The sequence below is a fragment of the Maniola jurtina genome, chromosome 25 (genome assembly GCF_905333055.1).
Source record: "Maniola jurtina chromosome 25, ilManJurt1.1, whole genome shotgun sequence".
In the NCBI taxonomy this organism is placed as follows: Eukaryota; Metazoa; Arthropoda; class Insecta; order Lepidoptera; family Nymphalidae; genus Maniola; species Maniola jurtina.
In genome coordinates this window covers 3,857,942-3,875,921 of record NC_060053.1, presented here as the reverse complement: position 1 = coordinate 3,875,921, position 17,980 = coordinate 3,857,942, and the positions used below count along the sequence as shown (strand labels likewise).

At 35.2% G+C, this 17,980-nt stretch overlaps 1 protein-coding gene across 2 annotated transcripts in view; it reads right to left on the bottom strand.

Moving 5' to 3' along the window:
* Window positions 1-17,980, bottom strand: part of LOC123878001 (irregular chiasm C-roughest protein-like) — a 173,462-nt gene that overhangs the window by 145,335 nt on the left and 10,147 nt on the right. The gene's annotated exons all lie outside the window — the stretch shown is intronic.

The window sequence follows — 17,980 nt, the reverse complement described above, 5'->3', positions numbered from 1 at the left end:
GCGTTGCTGACCTTTCAGGAATTTGTTGGTCCGCCCCTTGAATAACCCTATGTTGCAAAAAGTTGGAGTTAGAACGCCGTGGATTTGTTATCGAGCCTATGTAATGTGCGAAGACCTTTAGAAGCCACGAATACTGTGGGTTATTGAATAACGTTGTTGACAAAGAACCTATCCTTCATTGTTGTTATTTATTGAAATCGTGTAGTTCTTAAGAGGGCTCTCTCCGTCACTCGTTTCATACAATCGTAGTTCCAATTTCATTTGAATATTAAGCAACCAAATTCCATGAAATTTTGCAGATATATTCTAGAAACTAATATCTATGTCTGTGGTTTTCCAGATTTCTGTTAAAATATTCGGTTTCAAAGTTACGCGGTCTTAAAAATTTTCATACAAATCTTTGAGCCCCTTTAAAACTACAAATATTTAGAAAAATCTTAAACACCACAGACACAGATGTTAGTTTCTAGAATATGTCTGCAAAATTTCATGGACATTGGTTGCTTAATATTCAAATGAAATTGGAACTACGATTGTATGAAACGAGTGACGGAGAGAGCCCTGTTAAAGTGTTTTCAAAATACAAATTATTTAGGATCACGAAGGAAGCACAAAATCTCTATTCTCGTATTCTATTATCAACCCACCTGTAGATACTGTAACCGTTTTCACGATTTAAGGGAAAAAAATTAATAGACCACCATGGCTTTTTCTATTACGTAGGTAGGTACCTATCTCAAGAATTTATATTGTCAGTTTTATTGATTTGTTGTGCTTAAGTAGTTTACGTTTCTTTTTTTCATTAAAGTTGACCCCCTTGGGTGCAGTAGCACTTTGGATTCATAAACGGGAAGTTTCGGGTTAGATTCTTGGCAGAGACCATTTGGAAATTCTCTGAGACCAAGTTAATTCATCTGGTGGGAGGCTTCGGCCGTGGCTAGTTACCACCCTACCGGCAAAGCTGTGAGGGTCGATTTAGCGTTCCGGTACGACGCCGTGTAGAAACCAAAGGGGCATAGGTTGAATAACAACATATGGTTTAAATTATTATTTTTTAAATTTTGGTCAAAAATCACACTAATATTATAAAGGCGAAAGTTTGTATGTGTGTGTGTGTGGGTGTGTGTGTGTGTGTGTGTGTTTGTTACTCCTTCACTCAAAAACTACTGGACGGATTGGGCTGAAATTTAGAATGGATATAGATTATACTCTGGATTAGCACATAGGCTACTTTTTATCCCGGAAAATCAAAGAGTTCCCACGGGATTTTTAAAAAACTACATCCACGCGAACGAAGTCGCGGGCATCAGCTAGTTATTAAAAAAGGAAAACTTACATACTCCTTCCAGGTTAGCCCACTTCTAACATAGACTGCATCATCACTTACCACCAGGTGAGATTGCAGTCAAGAGCTAACTTGTATTTGAATAAAAAGTTTAAAAAAAATGTGCGTTTTAAGTAACTACGTAATCCGAAGTAATAAAATACGATCAAACCATGATAACACGAACAAAGTGACATCGCTTGAGTGAAAACAATACCTACTAAGAAATTGTTAACAGGTCCCATTGATTTATATTTCCTTATGAGTTTAACATCATTTCCTGGTTGTAAAAGTACTTAATGATTTCATAACTTGTATTTACTTAGTTTAACTGTAGGTTTATTATACTAGGTTATTGAAGATAGTCTGAACCTGTATCAGGATTAGCGGTTAGGAAAATCCTCCCTTGGTGAGATCCGGTATTAGAAATGTCTACCCTCATCTGTTATTTAATGATGATAGAGAATATATGCTAGATAATGTATATTTACGGGCCGATGATGTTCAACATTGAAAAAACCGGTTAAGTGCGAGTCAGACTCGCGCTCCGAGGGTTCCGTACTCGGGTATTTTTTCGTCATTTTGCATGATAAATCAAAAACCATTGTGCTTAAAAATAAATAAAAATCTGCTTTAGAATTTACATGTAAAGTACTCTTATATGGTACCCCACTTGGCATAGTTATCTTACTTTGAAAATATATTTTTTTCACACAAATTCACGGTATTCGGATTTATTCCGTTATTTGTGCTATAAGACCTATCTACCTGCCAAATTTCATGATTCTAGGTCAACAGGAAGTACCCTATAGGTTTTTTTGACAGACACGACAGACGGACAGACAGACAGACAACAAAGTGATCCTACAAGGGCTACAACAACCCACACTGTACTGTACATACCCACTGGAGGTTTGCAAGTATTCATTGGATATCCAGCTTAAGCTTATTAGTCCTTGTACCCAAGTTCTTCAAACACACGGAAGGAAAAGCTAGCGAAACCGAAAATGGTCTGTATAAATAAAATATTACGGCGGATAATCGTTTGGATTCGACGGAATTACGTTTATTTTTACGTCCAGCGTCGTATTTACGTGGGCGAAATGGCGATATCGGTCACGGAAACACGCTAGGACGTAAAACTTGAGACCTTTTGTAAAATACGACTCCCTGCTAAGTTCAGTTTTTATGACGGAAACGGCTTGTTCACGCTGTTATACTGGTTTCCCACGGTGCGTGATATTTCGGACGGATGCGGACCAGCCTTCACCAACGCACCATGGGGAAGGTGTCGTCCGTGGTAGCGCAGACACGTTGCAGTCCGTCCAATCCACGACGAGTTGATAACTTCAAAATGGCTTCAATTTCAAGACTCAGGTAGATTAACACGCGCCGTTGGAAGGACCTTGTGTGCGATGCGATGTCCATGGTCGTGCGGCCTTGCATGATAATCCGCAGAATCACGCACCGTGGGAAGCCGGTTTTATTATCTGTCATTCTTTCTGTCACTTTCACTGCGTAAAAAAGAGGTTTTTTTTATTCAGATACAAGTTAGCCCTTGACTGCAAACTCACCTGGTGGTAAGTGATAATTGTAGTTCTAAGATAGATGCAGGCTAATCTGGAATGGGTTTCTATTAAAGCCATACCCCTTTGGTTTCTACGCAACATCGTACAGTAACGCCTAGTTCCTACCGGTTAAAAATAAATAATCCATACTTATAATATTAAAAATGTGAAAGTGTGTCTGTCTATCTGTCTGACTGTCTGCAACCTTTTCACCGCCCAACAGTTTCACCGATTCTGACGAAATTTGGTACAGAGTTACCTTATATCCCGGGGATGGACATAGGCTACTTTTTATCCCGGAAAATCAAATAGTTCCCGCGGGATTCCTAAAGACCCATCCGCTTAACCGATTTGTATGATATTTGGTACCGAGGTAGCTTGCGTCCCTGTAATTAACGTTGGCAACTTTTTATCCCGGAAAATCAAACACTTCCCACGGGATCTTTAAAAACCTAAATCCACGCGGATGAAGTCGCGGGCATCCTCTAGTCTGAAGGTGGTGTTAGCCTTGAAACTTGCTGAGTTATCTGAAAATACAATTTCGCTGTAATAATGTTTCCTACTAGAAGTATATCGAAGCGAAAACCTAGTGCACAATATATTCGGCCAGTTTTACGTGCTACCATTACTCTGACCCTATTATTTTATTGTGTGTTTTGGAAAAAACACGATTTGTGTAACAGATGGGTCCTACGTGAGTAGACTTGGACCTTTAGTACAAATATGTATTTATATTCAGCCTCAATAGCTCAACCGGTAAAGGAGTGGACTGAAAACCGAGAGGTCGACGGTTCAAACCCCGCCCGTTGCACTATTGTCGTACCTACTCCTAGCACAAGCCTGACGCTTAGTTGGAGAGGAAAGGGGAATATTAGTCATTTAACATGGCTAATATTCTTTTATAAAAAAAAAAAAAACAAAAAAAAAAATATTACTAGGGAAAGTGAAGGAAAACCTCGTCAAAAACCTGCATGCCTGAGGGTTTTCCAGATTGTTTTCAAAGGCGTCCGAAGTCTGCTAATCCCTACTTGATCAGGTGGTGGAACATGGCCTAAATCATTCTCATTCTAAGAGTAGACTCGTGTTCAGTAGTGGGCCGGCAATGGATTGATGATGATTATTATTTTTAACTAGCCGATGCCCGCGACTTCGCCCGCGTGGATTTAGGTTTTTTGAAATCCCGTGGGAGCTCTTTGATTTTCAGGGATAAAAAGTAGCCTATGTGCTAATCCAGGATATTATCTATCTCCATTCCAAATTTCAGCCAAATCCGTCCAGTAGTTTTTGCGTGAAGGAGTAACAAACATACACACACACACACATACACACAAACTTTCGCCTTTATACTCGTAATAATATAATGTGATTAGTGTGATAGATAAATTCCAGCGACTTAGGTACTCCGCGTGATTGCAGCTTTTTCACATAACAGTCAGAAACAATTTTCTGGTTTAAGCTACCTTTAACTAAAGTGTAAGTGTGAAGCCAGAAGTATTTTTTATAATTTATTAATTTTTTAATTAAAATCGGTTCATTAGTTTAGGAGCTACGATGCCACAGACAGATACACAGATACACAGACACACAGATACACAGATACACACGTCAAACTAATAACACCCCTCTTTTTGGGTCGGGGGTTAAAAAAACAAACCATATAACATGTTTCTAATAGAAAATATTATTAGTTTCTCTACACGGTTATGTGATACGGAACTTAATTAATTACATCGATTAATGAAATTCCAGTAATTATCGCAAAGCAGTATGTTACGGTATTGTATTAGTCTGTGTAATATCCTAACGTCATCTGTCACTTGTCACATACTTGTCACTTGTCACCTATCGCTGTCTTGATACAATGTCTGTCTGTGTCGTGTGAATGGAAATAAAATCAAATCCAAGAGCATCCATCTTTTATTTGTAACACACCAATGAAATATGGTGCCAGAACAGGGATCACAATAAAGAAAAACAATGCAGGACGAAGATTTTGTGAACACAAAGCCTAGAAGACCACCAGGTCACAGCGAGTCGTCAACCAGCCACGCCATGACGCCATTGCCAGTAGGCATGACCCTGCCGCCGTTCATCGTTGAAGGTAACAACGTCCCATTGCTATGGAAAAAATGGCTCACACGACTGAAAGTCTATTTAAAGGCAAATAATTTAGATGAAGCCGAAGATGCACGTAAAACAGCCATTCTCTTGCAATTCATCGGATCAGATTGTCTGGAAATTTTTTACTCATTTGATCTAGATATCGAAAAAGTTAGTTTTGGCGATCTCTGTAACAAATTTACACAGTATTTCACTCCGAAAATAAACGTCACGATAGAAAGGCATAAATTATTTAGCAGGAAACAACTACCAAATGAATCTATAGACACCTATGTCACGGATCTAAAAAATTTAAGTCACACTTGTGAATTTGGTGACATACGTGAAAGCTTGCTCAGAGACATATTTAGCTGGAACTGCAACAACACTTACTATAAAGAAAGGATTCTAATTGAAAAACCGAACACCCTAGAGGAGGCAATAAACATAGCCAAGCGCTGTGAGTCTACTAAACAACAAGCAAAAGCATTGGAAGACGCATCATTACATTTCATAGGACGCGTGTCAAGATCACCAAGTCGCAGAGACTCTTCCCATAGAAACAGGTCCAGACACCAGTCACAGCAAACACGTCAACGCACACCATCAACGTCAAGTCAGAGGAATACATCATGTGGTCGGTGCGGTCAGGTACATAGATTCAAGTGCCCAGCTCAAGGTGTCAAGTGCAGAAAGTGTAATAAGTCCAATCATTTCGCTCAGTTTTGCCGTTCACATCAAGTAAAAGTAGTCAATTGTGAAAATCAGTCTGTAAATAATGAATCTTTGTTTTATGTTGGTTCTGTCTACTGTATACAGGATGATAAGTCTAATTTGTCAAAACCTTGGAATATTGATCTATGTATAAACCAAATACAGGTAAATTTTTTATTAGACACTGGAGCAGACACAAATATTCTATCCATTCACACATACAACTCATTAAATCTGCCACTTTCCAACATACACAAAAGTAAGAACACACTTTCTACATACAGTGGAGAAATTATCCCTCTGGTAGGTCAATGCAATTTGTCAGTGATTCATAAAAATAAGTCATATACAGTTAACTTTCATATTGTCGACATGAAAAGTCAAAATATTATAGGTAGGGATACCTGTAAAACTTTAAATTTAGTAAGAAAAATTAATAGTGTTTCTTTCCAGAATTTAACATGTCAAGATATAGTTGATACAAATAAGGACTTGTTTGAAGGTTTAGGTTGTCTAACAGATTTTCAATGCGAACTAACCTTGAAGCCTAATGCAACTCCATCTATAGAGGCATGCAGAAGGGTTCCATTCCGTCTTCATCAACCACTAAAACAAGAGCTAGAATCTATGGAAAAAAGTGGAGTCATACAACGAGTTGAAGAGCCTACTGAATGGGTAAGCGCTCTAGTCTTAACCTCAAAAAAGAATGGTAAATTACGTCTGTGCATTGATCCTAGAAAGCTAAATCAGTCAATTTTAAGATCACATTTCCAATTTCCAACCTTAGATGAAATTAAATCTAGTCTTGCTGGAGCTCAGTATTTTTCAACATTAGATGCCAATAAAGGCTATTGGATGCTCAAGTTGTCAGAAGCTTCTTCTAAGCTCTGTACATTTATTACACCTTTTGGACGATATAGATTCACTAGGTTACCCTTTGGTATTAATGCAGCTCCAGAAATATTTCATAGAGAAATGATAAAAAGATTTGGTGATATTGAAGGTGTTAAAATTATGATGGATGATTTTCTTATTTATGGTAGAACTGTAGAAGAACATAATCAACGGTTACAAAAAGTCTTAGAAAGAGCACGTCAAATTAATGTAAAATTTAACAAAGAAAAGTCTGTGTTTTGTCAAAAAGAAGTCAAATATTTAGGCCATATATTTAGTGAAGAAGGTGTACAAGTTGATAAGTCTAGAGTAAAAGCTATTTGTAACATGCCAAGTCCTAAAAATATAACAGATCTTCAAAGATTCCTAGGTATGGTCAATTATCTTAGTCCATTTATTAAAAATTTGTCACAGCAAATAAGTCATTTGCGAGCACTTTTATCAAAAAATACTGAATGGTATTGGTCAGAGCACCATGAGTCTCAATTTAATAATATTAAAAAAGTTATTTGTTCAACACCTGTCTTAACATACTATGACCCTAAAAAGGAAATAATTTTATCTGTAGACGCATCGAAGGATGCCATGGGTGCAGTGTTATCCCATGACAAGCAACCCATTGCATATGCATCTGCTTCTCTAAGTAAAATACAACAGTCCTACTCGCAGATAGAGAAAGAACTACTAGCTGTCCTCTTTGGTTGTACTAAGTACCACCAATACATATATGGTCATAACATAACAGTGGAGACAGACCACAAACCTCTCATAACTCTTTTCAAAAAAGCTCTATATGACATTCCCCCAAGATTGCAAAGAATCATGCTTAGATTGCAGCCGTATGATCTAACTGTTGTATACAAGCCTGGTCGTTACTTATATATTGCAGATACTTTGTCTAGAGCAGCATTAAGTGAAACTTGTTTGTCAGAAGTTGATCAAGATATAGATTTACATGTTAATATAATAATGTCTAATTTGTCAGTCAGTCCAGAGAAATTAAAAGAAATTCAAGAGTCTACAGTCCAAGATCAAACATTAAGTCAAATAATTCAATATTGTCACAACGGATGGCCTGAACATAAGCGTTCAGTTAGTCAGTCAGTCAAATCTTATTATAGTCTCAAAGATCAAATATATGTCATTGATAACGTTGTCTTCAAATCTAACTGCATTATAATCCCAGAGTCAATGAGAGAGTATATATTAAAACTAATTCATTCTGCCCATCAAGGTATAAACAGCTCAATCCGTCTAGCAAAAACTACAGTCTTTTGGCCAAATATGCAAAATGATATAGAAAAATATATAGGTCAATGTAACATTTGTCTATCTTACCGTCGAAATAATAGTAAAGAACCAATTATGCAACATGAGTATGAAAACATACCATGGTACAAAATTGGTATAGATATTTTTGAATTTGAACGAACTAAATACTTAATGGTAGTTGACTATTATTCAAAGTATATAGAACTTGCCAAGTTAACATCAGGCTATTCAGCTAGCCAAGTAATTACACATTTAAAGTCAATATTGGCCCGTCATGGAATTTGCAAGATTGCAATAACAGACAATGGCCCCCCGTTTAATAGCAAAGAGTTTAAGTTATTCACTCAAGAATGGGACATAGAACACATAACTTCTAGTCCATACTTAAGTAGGTCAAATGGTTTAGTTGAAAGGACTATTGGAACTATAAAAAATATGTTAATTAAGTGTAAAACTGACAAATCTGATATGTATTTAGCATTACTCTTGTACAGAAATACCCCTAAACAAAGTCAATATTCACCAGCAGAGCTGTGTATGTCTAGACAACTGCGTACAGTAGTTCCTACTGGAAAAGAAAACTTGCTACCTAAGCTTTGTGATATGAATAAAATAAAGAAATTAAATGAAAAACAAAAGTCATACACAAAATTTTATTATAATAAACATACAAAAATGCTTAAACCATTACATGTAGGTGATAAAATCTTATTTAAACACAAACCTGAACACAAAAAATGGGTTCCTGGAGTTATTATCCAGATAGGTCCTGAACCTAGAAGTTATCTAATAAATAGTGAACTAGGACAGTTTAGGAGAAACCGTCAGTTTATCATTAAACAGTCAGTACACACATAATATCATTTTCCACAGCACACAACACAGTCAGTATACCTATAAAGATGTAAACAAAATGAAATTGTTATTTGTTAGTAAGTTTGTTAGTATTTCAATTATTTAAAGATGTAAACAAAATGTTAGTAGGTATTTAAATTGTTTTTCAGGAAAGGTAAAGGTTCAAAAAACAAATGTCAATTTTAGTAGTAGTCTGTCAATGTATCGAGAAAGGCAAAGGTTGTAAACCATGCAGCCTGGATAGTCATAAGTGATTTTCTTGTGGTGTTATAAAAAATAATGTTGTACTTGTACTATGTATATACTTGTGTTTATAAAATATAAAAAATCTGTCGTTGTCATAATAATAAAATTGTTAACAGTTAGTACCTAGTGTTAAAAAAAAAAAAAAAAAAGGGAGATGTTACGGTATTGTATTAGTCTGTGTAATATCCTAACGTCATCTGTCACTTGTCACATACTTGTCACTTGTCACCTATCGCTGTCTTGATACAATGTCTGTCTGTGTCGTGTGAATGGAAATAAAATCAAATCCAAGAGCATCCATCTTTTATTTGTAACACACCAATGAAATACAGTATTCATTTTATTAATATCGAATACCCTAAGGTACAGATGATATCAGATATCTACCTAACATGAAAAAAAATCTAGCAACTATATTTTGACCCAGTTTCCTTTTCCAGTATTCCTATTTCCTAGTAGTGTTATGAACTTTATATTTGTTATCTAATAGGTACCTATGTATTATGTGACATGCGATATTACATTTCCTTTTTAACCCCCGACCCAAAAAAGAGGGGTGTTATAAGTTTAACGTGTGTATCTGTGTATCTGTCTTTGGCATTGTAGCTCCTATACGATCCGATTTTAATTTAGTTTTTTTTGTTTGAAAGGTGGCTTGATCGAGAGTGTTTTTAGCTATAATCCAAGAAAATCGGTTCAGCCGTTTGAAAGGTATCAGCTCTTTTCTAGTTACTGTAACCTTCACGTGTCGGGGGTGTTATAAATTTTTAATTTACACTAGTAACTTAATAGTATTGCGTCTCTATACTTAACATAGACTGCGAAATATTTTCAGAAATTCTTAATTTCAAGCGAGCGAACCCGAGGGCATACGCTAGTTTTTAATAAGCAGTTAAAAAATATTAAAGCCTCCTTCGTGACGTTGATAAAGCTCTACTAATGATAACAACGATAAAGAAAGCTTGAGTAATTACTAAAGTAAAAGTTAATACTACAGCATTACTACAGGCATTGATATAGAATAGTAGGTAGGTATAGATGACAGATCAGGAACAAAATGACATCGCTGAGGTGGCCAGTTTATTTTAAAACTATTTGTGCCCGCGACTTCGTTCGCGTGGAATAGCTCTCAGCGCGATTTATATAGCCACGGACGCTCAGGCGCGAGGCGTGTAGTACGTATTCTGTACGTTAAAAATGTTCGCCGTGATTCTTTAAATTGACATAACTTTTTTATTTATGAACCGATTGACATGAAATAAACACTAAATGTTAAGTGAAGCTTACTACAATATATTAGTGAAAACCGTATCTATATCGAATAAGCCGTTTCTGATATTAGCGTGCACAAACACACAGACAAACAGACAAAATAAAAATTTATTACAATTTCGGGTTCGGCATCGATATAATAACAACCCCTGCTACTTTTTTTTATATATTTTCACTGTACAGACAACACTTTTCTACAATTTTATTATATGTATAAAATAGATGAGAACAAAATATTTAGCCTTAAATAAAACTTAACATCTAAAGTCTAAAGACTAATTTGAAATAAGGTCAAACTGTTATATTTGTTTTTATTTTTCGGGCCATTTATTATATTATTTAATTATTATTTACATATATTTATGTATTTTAATATCGTACAGTAATATATTATATACTTGCACCACCTACATCTAATATCTATAGCTATTGTCCTTTGCAGCATTTTGGTTGCCTAGAAGAGATCGCTAGATATAATATTATCGTCTATACTTTTGTAGTTTTTACCCGACTGCGGCAAAGCCAAAAGGAAGGGTTATGATTTTAGCTGTCTATGTATGTATGTCGTATCCAGATTCTGTGTGTTCCACCGTAGTGCCTAAACTACTGGGCCGATTTTGATGAATGAGGTGTCAATCGATTCGTCTTAACTGTCCGGGTGACATAAGCTACATTTTATACGAAAAAATTGACCTAACGGATATTACATGAAAAAAAGTGGGGGGTCACCAAATTTTTTTTGCTATTGTATCGAGTGGCGTGTCAAATAAAAGAGGAGAAAATTTTGAGTTCATAAATACAAAGTACTACAACATTAAAATATACCAAGCGACAGAAAAACAATTTTAATAATATTTCAGCGTTTATTAAGACGATCGCAGTCGGGTTTTAGTTTTCAAATTTTCTGTATTAATTTTGTGGTGTACAATAAAGTATATTCATTCATTCATTCACTTTTGAAGGAAGCTTACAAATCTTGTACATGCATATTATGTATCATATCGCTGACTACAGGTGATAGTTTTTTTTAATCGACTTCAAAAAACGAGGAGGTTTTCAATTCGTCGGTTTTTTTTTGTATGTTCCCCGATTAGGTTTTTATTATTATTTTTTGATTTGAAGAGTATACTGGACTTCGTCTGTGTTGGCGTTTGCTGGCGCGCGTGTTTTGCCTTTTTGGAGTGTTTTTTTTGTTGAAAGTGGCCGGTTTTTGTGTTTCACTGGTGTTTTTTGGTGCTGGAACTGACTGGAAAGCGCTCTAAAGGGGCGCCGCGCGTGTGTCGGCGAGCACCGGTACAGACGAAGTCCATACTTGTATAGTCTCCCTAACTTGTAAATAACTACAAACTTGACATTGGCTAATCTTTGTAAAGCCAGACGAGAGAGAAAAAAAGAGTATACTGTGCACTGGTGGTCTCGTATAGGTAAATTTGGTGAAGATTTAATGAATATCTTCGGAGATGGAGAACAGAACTCCTCAATGGATAAGAGCAAATGGAGGCAGGCTCTTCTCATTCTGATTAGCCCCATTCTCAGTAGTGAACCGGCAACTTATAGGGACTTCCACAAGGCATGGGCTAGCTCTGCCTGGATCCAGAGACTGACTGAAACTCGTTTGTCAGTCAGTCCATTTACGGCCGAAATCAATAAATCATACTAATATTATAAAGGCGAAAGTTTGTATGTGTGTGTGTGTGTGTATGTTTGTTACTCCTTCACGCAAAAACTACTGGACGGATTTGGCTGAAATTTGGAATGGAGATAGATAATATCCTGGATTAGCACATAGGAGTAGTAGGGGATTCGCCGGTTCTGCCCCAGGCCCTGGCCCCCTCCCATGCCTCGCTGCCTCAGCCCCCTCCGTGCCTCGGTCAAGATCGAAACCTAAAAAAAAAAAAAAAAAAAAAAAAAAAAAAAAAAAAAAAAAAAAGGGTTTTGGGTACGCTGAATCGATTGCGCTCACTCCCGACGTCGTATCTCTAACGGTTGCAAAGTTAGCTTTTCGAAAAACTAATCCCTAGTTCGTTATCTAATTGCTTAATCACCTACTAATGACGCTCTATTGTTCGCTGGCTCGTTGCTTCATTCTATGGGTTTTAAAGGAAACGCATGAATCATAACTACTCTTTATTAGCCTTCAAATATTGATTTAAATAACTCACATAAAAATATATCATTCTCTACTGTATTTCCATTGAATAAATCTAAAAAATCTGAACTTGTATAGTAACCCGTAAACATGAAATACAAATACATTATACAATATTCTCCACAAACTGATGTGTAATCATTCTGTATCCGCCTTGTATTGAATTGCCATATTCTTGTGTTTCTTTCCAAGAACTGCTTATGATATTTTGGTGGTGCTCGTCCAAATGAATCAAAATATTGTCCAACACCATTTGTATCTATATATATGGCTATCCAATGCGATCCTGGTTTATAATCGGGGTCTAGATTGCTTATTAAATAGGCGGGTGTTTCAACATAAATCGGTAACCGGTTTGCGGCATACACATTGTCTTGCAGACTTGGGTGGATTCTTCTTAAATATGTCTTTATCCCTATTGTATTCATATTACTTCAATACTACTGATCTTATCGCTGCCGAGGATCATACATGAATGGGACGTAAGACCATGTTATTTCAGATATATTATAATATAATCATCATCATCATCATGATCAACCCATCGCCGGCTCACTACAGAGCACGGGTCTCCTCGTGAGAAGGGTTTTTTGGCCATAGTCTACCACGCTGGCTGAGTGTGGATTGGCAGACTTCGCACACCTTTAAGAACACTATGGAGAACTCTCAAGCATGCAGGTTCCCTCATGATGTTTTCCTTCACCATTAAAACAGTGTTATTTAATTAAGTACTTGAAACGCACAAGACTTCGAAAAGTTAGAGGTGCGTGCCTGGAATTGAACCCCGACCTCCGATTAGAAGGTGGACGTCTTAACCACTAGGCTATCACAGCATAGTCTTATTAAAAATAATGGTCCATAACTTAAATAAAAACAAAAAATATTTCTTGTATCAGTGTTTTATTACAAACCTTAATAATAATGTAGGTACAAATTATAACTTAATCTATTTACAGAAATTAGGTTTCTTAGCTGCTATAGTCCACGCTTACATTACGATTTTTATCAATTTCAATAACATTGTCAAACTCTGCATATACGATGCAGTTTATCGTTTCAGGAATAGCTGAATCAAAGCGAACTTCTAGCCTCACACTACCGTGCTTTATAAGATTCCAATGACTAGAGTGAGCTGATAAATCAGGAGTTAAATCGAATGCTAAGAGACAATAGCCTTTTGCATATTGTTCCCTAGATATTCCGTTCCCTTCATTTAAAAAATGGATTCCCGTGCCTGAGAATAACGTATGATAGGCTGAACTGAAAGTATTATCATCGAATGATGGTTGCAAAGCTTTTGAAGGTATTTGTTGGCCATCAATATATAAACTAAATGTATTCATATGATAATTTTCAAAGTTGAATGGATTTTTCGTAAGAGTTCCATTAAATGCTGCGTTGTTAACAAATCCGACAATACATCTTTTAGGAACTTGACCAAGAAAAATATTATCGAGTGTTTTACCCTGAACCCCTGAAGGAATTGTTAAAACTTTAACTTCCGCTCGAGTTATTGGATATTTTGCAGTAGTAGATGCTAAAACTTTTTGATGTGCAAGTAATACAGTCGGATTGATCCGCGCGCGTCTAACTATAAGGGTTGCATCCGTGATACACACTTTAAGTTTTAAATCATTTGAAGAAGCCATAAGACTGAAAGTTTCCCTTGAGCGAATTAATTTAACACACATCTCAACACCATTAATCAAAAATTTTTCCTGGTTGAATATATCACCATGTAAGTGTCCAATCATTTCTATTTCTTTACTTTCGGCTGCAAGACTCTGTCTTTTAGTAAAACCTGTATTTTTTTCATCTACTGAATCCATATTCCCCGCAGTATCTTCATACCAAAGACCGCAAGTCAGGTGAGATTCTTTTGCTGCTGGCGCATAGTTTAATAATGTCTCAATGTAAGCACGGTAAGCGTATGTATTGTTTGGAGGTGAAATGAGTTTTTGATTCAAGTATACATCCAGCTGACTGAAGACTGAATGTAACCAATTGTTAATTGGAGCTACAACTGCAGATGAACTAAGTTTTGATAAGTCTTGATTCACTATCTTAGCTTTTAAATGGATCAACGTATGAGATAAATCTATGTAGTCTTCACTCGTTCCAGGTATTTGAAATTCTATCGGTCCATCATCAGCAAGGGATGAAATGGGTTTGTAATGAATCCATAATCCATTTTCTATACTTGTTTGCGTTGATGGCAAAGCAAACAAATCTAACTCTGATTTAATACACTCACATGAATGATTATGTAAAAAAGACATAATTAATTAGAAAATATATCTTTTATTTTATTTTGACTGAGCCTTGATTTTTTAATAGCTTTCACTTTAGCTGTCAGCGGTTGAATGAATGAAGATTGGCGTTTTCTTTTAGTTATATATCCTGAGCCAGACATATTAATTCTGTCTATCTTGTCATGAACTTTCCTTTTTAAGTTTGAACTAGCTTCCTTAAGACGAGTTTTGATAGAATCTTCCAAAGGTCGTGCGCTAACCATATCCGATAGAAGACCAACACCTGCATTTAATGCTTCTTTTCCTACAGCTCGAGCACCACTAGAGAGTAGTGGTAAAATAGACCTAAACAATCCTCCAAGAAAACTCCCAATACCATGACCACGTTGATATGGTACACCTTTATAAATTACTCCAATACCTGACCCAGCCTGATGTGAATAATATTGCTCGTAAGGACAAGTTATCTTTTGATAAGGATCCATTATAATTTTCTAAAGTGAAGTTTAATACACACAGTTCCAAACTGGAATGGGATTTTATTGCCTGTGCTTGACCTTATATCTATTTCAATAGTATCAAACTCCCGCCGCATAACAGGTAAATAGTGAGGTGGTGAGAAAATATGCATTTTATTTGCTCCATATACATATGTTGCCGTATCTAAAGGTACAATTCTGAGAAGAGGAGCCATTACATCCCCCACAATTTGCGGTTCTATTATATCACAATAAACAAACAATTGAGATGGCAACCCTAATTTTAAATTAGAAGGATAGCTCCCAATTTTATTTACTGCAAGATTTTTGTTTGGTTCAAATCCAAGTTGTAAACATAATTTGGTTGACAACTTAAGTGTGTCAATTGAGTTATCCAAAATTGATACTGATACGTGTTTGGTTATTTCATCATAATGAAATACTATTTCTTCAAAAGTATATCTATTTAAAGTTTCTATAACATGTTGAATGCTGTCATAGTTCATGGCCGGAATCCGTCCTTTATAGTGCACTAATGAATGTGTGTCATCATCAGGCATCAAAACCCATTTAGATGTGTTAATAACATTTTCATGTTCTTGAACAGTAAATACCGTACAAGGATATTGAATTTCTACAACTCCAACAAACCATTCACCTTCTAATATAAGGGATTTTGGTAACTTCGTTGAAAACATAGTTGTTTTGTTTTCCGGGAAGTATTCCATTGAACTATTACTAAGTAAAGTCAAATAAAAGTTTTCCTTTATCATATTTGATTTAAATTAGACTCTAAAACCCAACTGTTAAATTTATCAGGATAACCTTTCCACTTCACTAACACTTCTTTTCTGTTGCCGGAGTATCGAGAACTAATGATTTTATCTATTTTATAATTTGAGGAGGGGTCATAAAATACTTTTTGTAATTCTTTTTCATAAAAAGTTCCAACTATAGGTTCGTTTTGTAAATCTTTCAATGTGTAAACTACATGTGGGGATCTATCTATTATTGAAGATATAACAAATATTTCATCACTCCAGTTAGATTCATAACCTTTTTGAAAAATGTGTTTATATTTTGAAATTCTAACATTATCACCAACATGAAATGTAGGTAGTGAATTTTGTGATGATGGTTTGTTAGTTGCTTTCCTATCATATAAATTTCTCCAAACAGTCATTATATTGTTAGAACTAACATCACAAGGACACATCTTAATACTAGAATGAAAACTATGGTTATACGAATATACCAAGTCTTGTAAAATATCTATGTATTTATATGTATTTTTGTATGTAAAATAGCGCCACATTTTAGATTTCAGAGTTCTTTGAAACCTTTCTACAATACTTGCTTTTATATCAGGATTATTTGTAGTGTAATAATTTATATTTTTGCTTTTAAAATACTTTTTAACATCTTTAGAAACAAACTCAGTTCCTTTATCCGATTGTATGTGTGTAGGAGTCGCATTAGATTCATTAAATATACTTTCAAAACATTCGATTATTGTTTTAGAGTTTTTCTTTTTCATCGACCTAGCATAAGCATATTTACTAAAGACATCAATAACACACAATATATAGTTAAAACCATCATTATATTTCGAATAAGTTCTCATATCACTAAGATCAGCCTGCCATAATTCATTGAGATTTGATAATATGTATTTGTTTCGAGAAAACTTTCTGTGAACAGGTTTATGAAGAGTATAGGTTTCTTGTGATTGTAACCATTTCTTTACATCCGTTTTACTCATTTTACCTTTCATGGTCTTTGATAATTTATCAATGCTACTAAACCCAGCTGGGTGTTTTGGATTATAATATATATTATTAATTTCTAATAAGGGGTCCATTTTTCCCAATCAATTTTCTTCCTAATTTTTTTTATATATTTATCACCACTACCTTGTGGAGTATTTAAAGTTCTTTCATCAGATGTAGAGTTCCCTTCGAGTGATTTCATCTGAAGTTGATGAATAAAATCCGACCTCTTAGAATTTCCGATGTAAGTCAATGGTACTTTGATTGCATGTAATGCCTTGGCAAACTTTTCCCAACCTATTGGATCACTTTTTTTTAGTGGTCTCAACGAATCATTAATTAGATCAACAATATTACTTCCAGGGACTTTTTCATTATTAATTATCACTGTACCATCATCATCATCCCAATAAATTGTATTTTTACTCAAAGAAATCAAGTTTAATAACAGCTCACCTTTTTTCAAATATGATTTTGGTATAAGACTTAGTATTTGAGTTGTTGAGTAACGTGGTTGACTATGTTCATTCGAATTTTTATTTTCCTTCACTTCAGCTGTTGGTGACTCGAACGATACTAAGTCTTTATTTTCCATGTTGTTATTTTTATAACTCTTAGTTTCATTTATATTGTCAGTAATGATTGGCAACTCGATAGGTTGTCGTTCTCCTTCGGTAAAATGTAGGTATCTTTGTAGAATTTGTAGATATAAAATACATTTTTTCCGATCTTCGATATTACTATTTAAAATCTTTTGCATTTCTGCATCTAATCGGGACATAGGATTTTCAGTATTGGTATGCTGCTTTAGTTTTTCTATGAAACTAGGCTCAACAAGCAACATTTTTTTAGCATTTTCCATTTTAAACTATAGATGATACTAATCCACTCAAAATAGAACCCAAAATTAAAGGTAAAAATGCTCCTCCTTTTTGAATCAATATCTTTTTTCTTAGTTTATTTTTTCCCTTGCGAACCAAAGTGCGAAGTATACTTTTAAATTTTTTTAACTTTTTCTTTCGTCTATCTTCTAGTGGAACTTTACCTTGTAATACGTTGTGAATGCACTCACAAATGCAATTTATC